This window comes from Corvus brachyrhynchos, unplaced genomic scaffold, assembly GCF_000691975.1.
Source record: "Corvus brachyrhynchos isolate BGI_N302 unplaced genomic scaffold, ASM69197v1 scaffold70, whole genome shotgun sequence".
Lineage (NCBI taxonomy): Eukaryota > Metazoa > Chordata > Aves > Passeriformes > Corvidae > Corvus > Corvus brachyrhynchos.
Window position 1 is genome coordinate 7,409,994 of NW_008236217.1, and position 10,129 is coordinate 7,420,122.

A 10,129-nucleotide genomic window follows, 5' to 3' on the forward strand; every position below is an offset into this window, starting at 1 on the left:
GGGGCGGCGCCGCTTTGTGGCATCAGCGGTGGCTTGTTTGACGGGTTTGGATGGGAAACGTGACGGGAGCAGCGGTGTCCGGCAGCCAGAACCAAAATTAACGTGCTCCATCCACTGTAGCCGCAGAGGCAAAGCAGCGCGACGGGGTTGCTTGTACGTATTCCTCCTTACCCACGCAGCTACTCGGTGTTCTTACTTGGTGTTTAGCACTTAAGAGGCTGTCAGGAAGCTTTGAGGCAGTTTGCGGTAGCTTGGTAGAGCTTTTGTTACAAAGCTGGATAAAAACCGCTGCATTCTTCACGTAGCTCGCTGAAAACTGTCATATTTCATAGGATTAGGTACAAAGTCTAGCTACTGCTTGAAGTTCTGTGAAAAATTCCAATGTATTTCAATACGTACTACACAGTATTTGAAGATACTTTCAATATTAGGTTAATGGCAATGAATAATGCTTCCTAAACTAAAAAGAAACAGAGACACGTCATCTTGACAGGAGTACAGTGTCATTGGGTATTATCAAGCAGTGTTAACTCTGCTTTTCCTGAAAGATGTGCATTGACAAAAATGTAGAGGATGCATAGTTCTCATAACAGTTAAAATGACTTGGATTATTGCATGTTCCATTGCATGCATATCCGGTGTTCATTGTATATTTCCCCTTCAAACGTGTAGATAGAGCTCATTATTTAGACACTGGAGTTTTTATTTCATTTTAGGGTTTTGTTTACATTAGTAGAAATTAATCGCTTATGTAAGGTAAGTCAGTCATACTGCTTCTATCCTTAAAAAAATTGTATGTTCAGTAAGAAAATATTATCCTTGTTGTCAAAGAATAGCAGTGTTACAAACCATTTTTTTAAATATAGATTCTTAGTTCATCAATAGCATGCCCACAGCACACCGCAGTATGGTTATGGATGACAAAACAATGCAGTTTCTATTTAGTAACATGATTGTGTTTGCTCTTTTCCAACCTTGTTTTAAGATTGTGACAAGCTAAAATACAACCTTACACGCTTAACAAAATTGCCATCTTTTTACTTCTTGTAGACCAGTCTGGACAATGATGCATTTTTGTAGACCTTTCTTGCTAATTTTTAACTGGTGAATGAAGGCTCTCTTTAACCCTGAGAAACCGTGCTGTCGAATCCTTCCATTTGATTAAGGGCATCTGCTGAACAGCAAGCTTTCATCTTAAAATTAGATAAATGTAGATGATGTTAGAATAATTGTTCTGGACTGATGATTCTCACAGTAAAAATAGCATATGGAGACTTTTTTTCAGCAGATTTGGTGCAGCTGTTCCCATACCACTTCATTATTGCTTCCTGGACATAAAGAGTTTCCAGTGCTCGAATATAAGCAGACAATACGAGGTAAGAAATACCAGCACAAGTTGTTGTGCAGTAACACCAGTAACCTACTAACAGGAACAATATAGTTTGTCCTAAAGTATTTATTTTGTGCTTATTTAGTGGAGAATGAGATGGTGCACGCCAACACTTGTGGAATCACCCATGCCAGTGATTCAATCTCTAGTTTGCTTGGTTGCTAATCTGAATTATTTTCTCAGTCAGAACAGTACAGAAATTGAGGCAAAGCTACTTAATGAAGCTGCCCGTTTAATTAGGCGCAAATGACAGGAAAAGTTCTCATCCTTGACTTTTTCCATAAATACCTCAAAACTCAGAATTTAAGTCTTTAGAAAAAAGCCCTTGGAAAAGCTGAATGTTTTAATAAAATGCAGAAACCTCATCATTGGTTTCAAATAGACAAATCAGCATGATATCTTTAGCAAGTATACAGTGAAAACCAAAAAAGCTACCTGAAAGCCCCTCTCAGCATACCTTATGTTCTGCTCTCTGCCTTTACCTTCCCATACTCCCACATTGTAAGAAAGGGAGTTTTAAGAGTTCCTGGGAGATGAAAGTTGAATTAATTCAGGTTAAAGAGCTGAAGGTACAGCTCCCATCAAGACTGCCATGACTACAGCCTGATCTACTGAGACCGTAGAAATACTTTTGCACTCTCTCAATTTTGCAGTTTTCCCATGGGGGAAAAAGGCTGGGGGGAGGACATGATAGAGGGCTGGGTAAACAGGTTCTGTGGGTATGGGGGAGAGGTGTGTGGTGTTAATATCAGGGAAGGGGAGGGGGCAGGGAGATAGAGGTTGCTTAGTCTGTTTCAAGATAACCAGGTCTTCTGGTCTTGTAAGGTTCTTTAGGTAACTACCCAATGTCTTAACTTCTATCTAGACACAAGCAGAAGTGCCTATCTTCAGCACTTGTGTTTTCGTCTAGGTAGCCCTTCTTGTATCATGTAACCTGTAGTATTCTCCAACAGTTTCTCTTTTAAGGTGAAGTTTTATTGCATTAATCTAATCTCAAAGTTAGAAGGATTACGATAATGCCAGCAGCGGCCTCTGTGTATTACAGTAAAGGCCTGCAATGATCATAAAAAGCAAATTCAATTACTGCTATAATGTTCATAGCTGATAACACCTTTGGAAATAGAGGCAAAGGCTAATGACTACTGGGAAGCTCTTTCAAGAGTGTTGGCTATTACTTCCAATGTCTCTGTTGACCAAATCATAGGCATAGGCTGTTGGATGTCATCAGCCTTCTGCGATGCTGTCTGTAACAGGAAGGTACCAATAGGCTGTACTACACTTCTTTAGGAAAAGAAGCAATTCTTCACTCACCCATTACAGTCACTTGAAAAAAAAAATACTGTGTGTGTGATTCAGTATTGAATCGTTCATGGTGTACAAGACTGTAGCTACTGTAACCAAACATGCCCAAAACCAGATGAACATCTGAAATACATTTATTTCTGCAAGGTGATGAGTGCCTTAACAGAATAAGGTCTAGAGCCAAACTAAAAATCTCAAGGACCAATTACATGAAAATTCTGCGCTGTGTTTGACAACAAAAACATATTTCCCTTGACATTAAGGCAAACTTGACAGGTAACTTTTCAAGCAGAAGCTATAGTAGTGTGTCATTCAAAGTAATAAGCAGATGATGTAGTTTTCAAAAGGGACATGTGCAAGTATTCTGTGTAATCCTGGAAGAGATAATGCCTGTATTTGTCCACTAGTGATGTTATGTCATTGCTGAAGAACTGAAAGATACAGGTTTTAAGCACACCTTAGTCTGGAAGGATTCAGATTTGTATCTCTTATACTTCAGTTACTTCAAGCTGTACCACAACTGTGAAGAAGGGTGTAGTAACCCACAGTATCACTCCTGGTAGAACTGGCTCTTCCTCAGTCTGGAATAAAGGAGCCAGAAGAAGAGATACCTTTGTGATTCATCAACTTACACAAGAGTAGGAAGAGCTACATTCTCTTTGCTCCTGTGGTTGTGTATTAATTAGGCAATCATTAAGCTGGGGAGAAAAAAGTAAAACAAGTAAGTATTTTTCCACTTTTGACCTAAATCTTGTACCTGTCAGCTTTCTTGGTAAGGTCTTTATTTCATGTATCTTAAGTTACTGCTGCAGGATGCTGTTACATGGATAGGATGGAGGGGACTAAATTCTGCTTGATAAAATACTAAGCATTTTGTGTAACTTTCAGTAATTAGGGAAGGCAGGAGTATCTCTGTATTGGGCTTCACTTTACCTACCTACCAGAGAGTCATGGTTATGCATGGGAAAGATGTAAATCAATATATAGTGGAATGTATTACAGCTGTGTTCAAGATTATCATAGAATGATTGCCTACGAGATTGCACTTTTGAGTAGATTATTTCCATGGGTATGCAGTGGCTGTACATGCAGTTTCTTTAAGTACTAGGCAGACTTTTTTCTAGAAAAGATCGCATTTTAGCAACAAGAAAAGGTGTGTCTGTCTAGAGAGGGTGGTGCTTCTGCTGTGCTCTTGAAAAATCTCTGTGCATTAAAAACAAAGTTTAGATTGGTTTTGTTTCACACTCTCCAGTAGGAGATGAAAATGAAGTCTCAGGTATGCCAGTTTTATTACAGCGTTGTTGAGCAAGGCAGAAAATGGTGGGAAGGAGGAAAAGAAAAGCAATCTGACAAGGCATAGAAGAGAAAAAAATTCCAGCAGCTACAGAGAGAAAACTAAACTGAGGTACTGCATTGTAAACATAAAATTTATCCACTTTATCATCTTCATAACATCTTTTTAATTGAACAGTGGGGGGGCAACACTGTTTACAGAACATATTTGAATCCTGTATTTTGAAGGTATGTGTTGCCTCTAAGCTCATAACATTCCTACACCTTATAATTTATGAACACTTGTATTGTTTTAGTGCATTTTACAGTTGTATTATCAGTAATTGATGCTCGTCCTAGGTCAATAAAAGAAGCCAACTAATCTCTTGAAACACACCGTACACAGTGTTTTCCCAGTGTTTCTAACCCCATGCACAGCCCCATGGCTTCAGTTAGTGTGCTAGGATATGACACTTCCATCTCTGCAGTTACAAAATTACTACCTTAGCTGTATAGCTCTGTGCTCACACAGGGAGGAATTTCATATGGCTTCTGGCCTGTCACTTTTGGTAGCAGTAAGTGAGCCAGCCTGTGCCCCACATTGCAAAGTGGGAGTGGCAGTGAGTGCGTGTTGCTGTAAATGCAGCCCTGATCTGTGGGGCACTGAACTGACCATTGCTAAATATAATACCTGCCAGTGGAAGTCCAGCTAATGCACATTCAAGTTTAAAAGATTACCATATTATCATATCTGGAAATTAAGAATATTGAGGCATCTTGGCTATTATTTCAGACATACTTGGGGTTTTTTACCTTCTGTCTGTTTTGAACTAGATGCCTAAGTTTAAAACTATCCAGGATAACATTCTGCATATTAATTGTTGCAGTCATCTCAACTACAGTAGTGCTCTCAGCAGCTTTTTAAAATTTGCTACATGTAACTAAAAATACAGTGTCAAATGACATACTTATGTGTAAGATAAGGGGGGGCTGAGCTCTTTCTTCAGCTCCAGATCTACCCCACCCCGAACTGGCCACAAACTAATTACTATTTTCCTATATCACAAGGAAAGCAAGTTATGACTGAAACACAATAGAATTTAAAATGCAGTTGAAGCATTAATTTAACTTTTCCTAACGTGTGAAATGTGAATGCATATGTATATTGACTTACACTGTGGGATTGCTAGTGATGTGTTGCATATGGTTCTTAATGTTCAGTACTTAAAGAGCAGCATTTCTTACAAAAGGAGCATATATTTAACTGGACACAAGACATCTAAAATTATAAAAAAACTTTAGCCTTTTTTAAAACTGCAGTAACAAGCAAGAAACATTTGTATTGCTGGGCCTTCTAAGAAAATGTAATTAATCAGTCTGAAAAGGCCAGAATTTTATTTTTTACTAGAAGTCTTCTTTTCCTATCTGCTCAAAATACTTTATATTTTCCAAGTCTTTATTAAATGTAAATCTTTGTTTTATTGGTGAAGAGAAATATGTGGAGGTACAAAGCTGTGAGAAAAGAAAGGGACTAAGCAGTATGAATGTTGAAAGCTTCTGGAGATGAGACAGAGTTGCTCAACAGTGTTCATCCAAAGCAAAGGACAGAGCAGGGCTACAGTGGTTGTTGATTACCCACACAAAGACCATTGTGCTTCTGTGCTGTAGTAGCTCAGAGGCTCTTTTTTTATCTGTCCATTGCTATTTGTGCCTTTTCTCTAAAAGGAAACAACAGCGTTCAATTTCTTAATATTTTCTCATGGTCCTTTTTCACTTTAGGAAGCCTAAACTTTGTTTTGATTGTGGATGACTCATTGTCTCCCATTTGTTCCTCCTACCCACAGTCTTTCTGTTGAGTGTGGGAGATATTTCCTGGAATATAGTAGCCACATATATTTGAATTATCATATGCCCTGGAACCCATTTCACTGTTCTCTACTCTTCAAAAGCTGTGAAACACTTCGTAGTTGAATACTTCAAGTTGCTTGGATGAAAGGCATTATGAAAGTGCAGAGAATTATTGCTTAAGCACTCACATAAATTCAGGATTTCCTCATAGAAACAGGAAGTATCCCAAATCTCATGCCATCTTCGTTGGAATTTGTAGGCTGGTGCATCGTAAGTCCCTGTTTGACTGTCACCAGAGCTCAGAGGCCAGGTCATAACAATCAGTAAAACACGACTCTTGGGCTCAAAGCCAAAAGGTGAACATCACTGGATTTTTGCTTATCTAGGAGATCTGGCTTGTTTTGAGCTGCAGTCACTTCATACAAGATGGTATCATCCTATATAGCTAATGCTGGATCTGATTATTGTTTAAAATGAGTTAATTGTTTGATCCTAGTAAGTCACTGTTACAGGTTTATAAGCACAATAAAGGATAGGGTTCCCTTGCCTTGTGGTATTCCACTTGAATCTCCAGAAGTTCACTTTAATCTCATAGTTTCTGTATGGCATCTGCCTGCTCTGTGCAGATGTGTCCTACACCTTTTGGATGTCTGGAGTGGCCATTGCAAACTGTTGAGCCATCAGCTACATCTCACTGTAAACATACAGAAACGTTTTCTATTAACCACTTCTGGTCTTGGCGTAGTTTGAACAACAACTTGGGTTCAGGATTTTGACAAGAACCAAATTACTTTGTTGAAGGTAATGCAGTCATTCCCTAGCTTTGCCTTTCGGAAGTGGGTTAATATTTTACATTCATCTAGTCATTGTGTTGGCCAGACCACAGAGTAGAGGCACAAGGGAATAAGCTGAAAAGTTCGCTGTGGTGTAGAGGCAAAATACATGCAAAAATCACTACTAAATTTGCAGTGTCTGGAAATTATGCTTTACACTGCTGGCCATTCTCAAATTCTTACAGTTTTTTGTTACTATTCTTAGTGTAAAATGTTTTGTGCTTGGTCTCAGATTATGACTGAAATATAGGGAAGGGAAATACAAGGCATTTCTTCTAGATTCAATTTACTTCTGTACAGATCCCGTTCATGTGAGTCTAAATATTCCTGTTTGTTTACAACATGAGACATTTCCAATAGTGTACAACTTTTCTTATAATTTGTAAAAACTTTTAAGACCCTTCTCTAATAGGCAGCTTTTTATTATGGAAGTTACTGTACAGTTCATAAATAAGGGTGATCACTGACATGTTAACGTTATCTTTTATGGTATTGTATTTGTTTAAAAAAGAGTATATGAAAGTTTCATGGGCAGTTCTTCACCTTTTAGGTATTTAAGTAACTTGTCAAATTGTTAAAGAAAGGTTACGACACTTCTTTGATTGCAGGTTTTTGTTTTGACAGAACAGGTACAGCAACTGTCTCTGCTTTAAGCATGTGCACACCCTACACACCTCAAATTCTGATAGGGCTAAAGAACTGTTACCCTGTCAGCAGAGCAGAGAAATGCAAAAATCAGTTTCCCAGAGAATATACTCTGCTATTCAATTTGCATAATAATACTGTTTGTATATGTATTAACAAATAAATACTTGGTCTGACAGCATGCTCAAAAAACAACAGGTTGTGGGGGCAACTATACAGGAAAAAGAAGGTACTGTTAATTTTTGTTGTAATGTTTTGATTAAAGAAGGCCAACATGAAAACAGGTATTAAGTAATCCAGATTAGACAGCCTTCATTCTTCCCACGGTAGAAAGGGCTGTAAAGTTCCTGTTACTTGGGAGGCTGGCAAACCATTTCTCTGCTAGAGGTGGAAGGAAGGCACTGCTTGACTTAAAGCATTTCCCCATCTCTAGAATTTTTCTACTTGGTTTTAAGAAGTCATGACCTAGCCAATTAAATGGCCAACTTTCAGGCCAGAAGGTGGTCTTCCCTTTAGCAAGTCAATTAAAATATACATCCCTACTTGGTTTTCCTTCCAGATAGTCTATTTATAGCTGTCCATCTGATTCTCATTACTAGAAGCATAATTGATCTTTTGTCCCATTTTGAAGTTTGTATGCACCTGTCTTACAGGTTCATAGCAAAATCAATTACCCCTCTGGCTACAGATACATCCTGGTACTTCATTAGGAGTTCATCAGGGTAGGCGGAGTCCTGCCTGTCAGAGTGACACCAGGTGATGAGTGGGGGAGTAAGAGCAGCTTGCACGCTCATGCTTGTACCTGATGTCACTTTGGTGTGGTCACTGACACACGGTTTTGAGGAGGTCTGGTAACAAAAACCAAAAACCAGCCGACCAAAAAATCCCACTTTGGCTGAGTTCATTTAATGAGGAGACTGAAATAGAGAATAATTTGAAAACAGTACGCTTGGACTTTCCGGTTATCACAACTAGATAATAGAAGATCAGCACTGTAGTAAGATGAGTGATTATTATGTGACTGAAATGACCATTTTGCAAATAGTATTTATGTAATTTTGCTGTAATTCAATTCATCTGACTGATGTGGAGTTTGATTAATTCAGTAAGTAACACGTATTTCATTCAGTTTGTCCTCACAAAAAACTGCTGTTTTGGCTGTTTATGATCAAGAATTTTGTTTTGTGTGCAATCATTATTTGTGTCTGGTAAAAGACTTTAGTGGTCTTTATGCCCTTTTGGCTGAAAAGAATACCTGAAAACAGTAGTTGTAGATCAGAAGGCATTGTATGTTGGTAATATGATGAAATCAGTCAAAATTAATTTGTCTCAGATCATAAAATAAAAAATAATGTATTACACATTCCCTCATTTTTAGAAATTAAAATATATAAAAACAATTTGCAGAATCCTAAACTATTCTGTGACTGTTCAATTGTGAAAGTACACTAAGTCCTGAATTTTATGCGTTGTCTGGTTTTTTATCTGTAATTTTTTGACATTGTTGTTTGTTAGAAATAGCAGAGTTTTATATGTAAATATATACAACCCGTGGCCCAAGTTGTATGGATTTGTAGCATGCTTAAAGCTACATCATTATGTCATTACTTCTCATTAATTGTCAAATTACCTAAAATTGCTTTTCATATAACCTCCTTGTCCTTTTATGTAGATGTTTTAAGTTTGCATGTCAGTGTGTGGACCACAAGCAGGTAGAGAAATTTCTCCAGCTTCCTAAAGGTGAAGTATTTTTCTTCTCCTCTGGCAAAATGACCTGATAGAAGCAAGCAAAGCAGGCTAAAGCTCGCAAAGGCACATCCTTTGCAAAGCCGGGTCATGCGCAGAGCACAGCCAAGCAGTGAGACTGAGATTGTATTGACAAGAACAAGATGAATGGCCCCCTGGAGACTATGGGGTTTGTATGCTCGTTTCCACCACCTTTTCATCCTTTTGTACCCCCTTTCAGTTCATATGCAGATTAACTCAAACCAAGTCCACACTAAATACTCTTTTTCACTTTAGTTTTGGAAGGTAGGTGGAGGATCTAAATATTTATGAGGCTTTTTTCCTCTGGTTTATGATGCACTCTTGTTGAATGTTGAGGAATTACGTTAATGAATGCATGCCTGCACACACAGACACAGAAACCAGGCAAAAGGAAAAAAAAAACACACAAAGCATTGTCAGCTCTAGTGTCGGCACTTACTAAAACAGTTCCCATTTAAAAAAAAAAAAAGGAAAGAGATTTTAAATCCATTGCCAGGAGAAAATAAATTGTATGGCTGAGCACAAAAGAAAGAACAAAGTTTCATCTTTGCTTTCCTCAGCTGTAAATGAAACTCTTGTTTCAGCTCTGAATAAAATTGAAATAAAACATGTTAATTGAAAAATGAGAGCTTGTCTGAAGTCTTAACTGGATTTGTGTTTTCATTAATAAAGACCAAGCTTCAGTCCTGTACAAGTTTCCTTTAACATCAGTAGTAATAAATATGGTATTTTTTGGTATGATACAAGGTGCAGTTAAGTATACTTTAATTAGACTTACAAGTCACATAATTGAATGTCGCTGGTTTTGCCATAATTTTGCTGAGTTCAGTACACTTAGGAGAGTTAGTTTTTATGAGACGGGTTTTTATGAAAATTGAACTTTTTTTATTAAATAAAATATACCAAGATTATAGCCAGATATACTAGAATATTAATTTATTTTCAGAATGGTTAGTCAAAACTGTAACTTAAGTTACAGTTAAGTGTTAAGTACAGTTAAGTGTTTTCTATAGATGGAAGAGTAAATGGCATTAAAATACTAGTACTGAAATATGGGCATGTTAATTCTTTT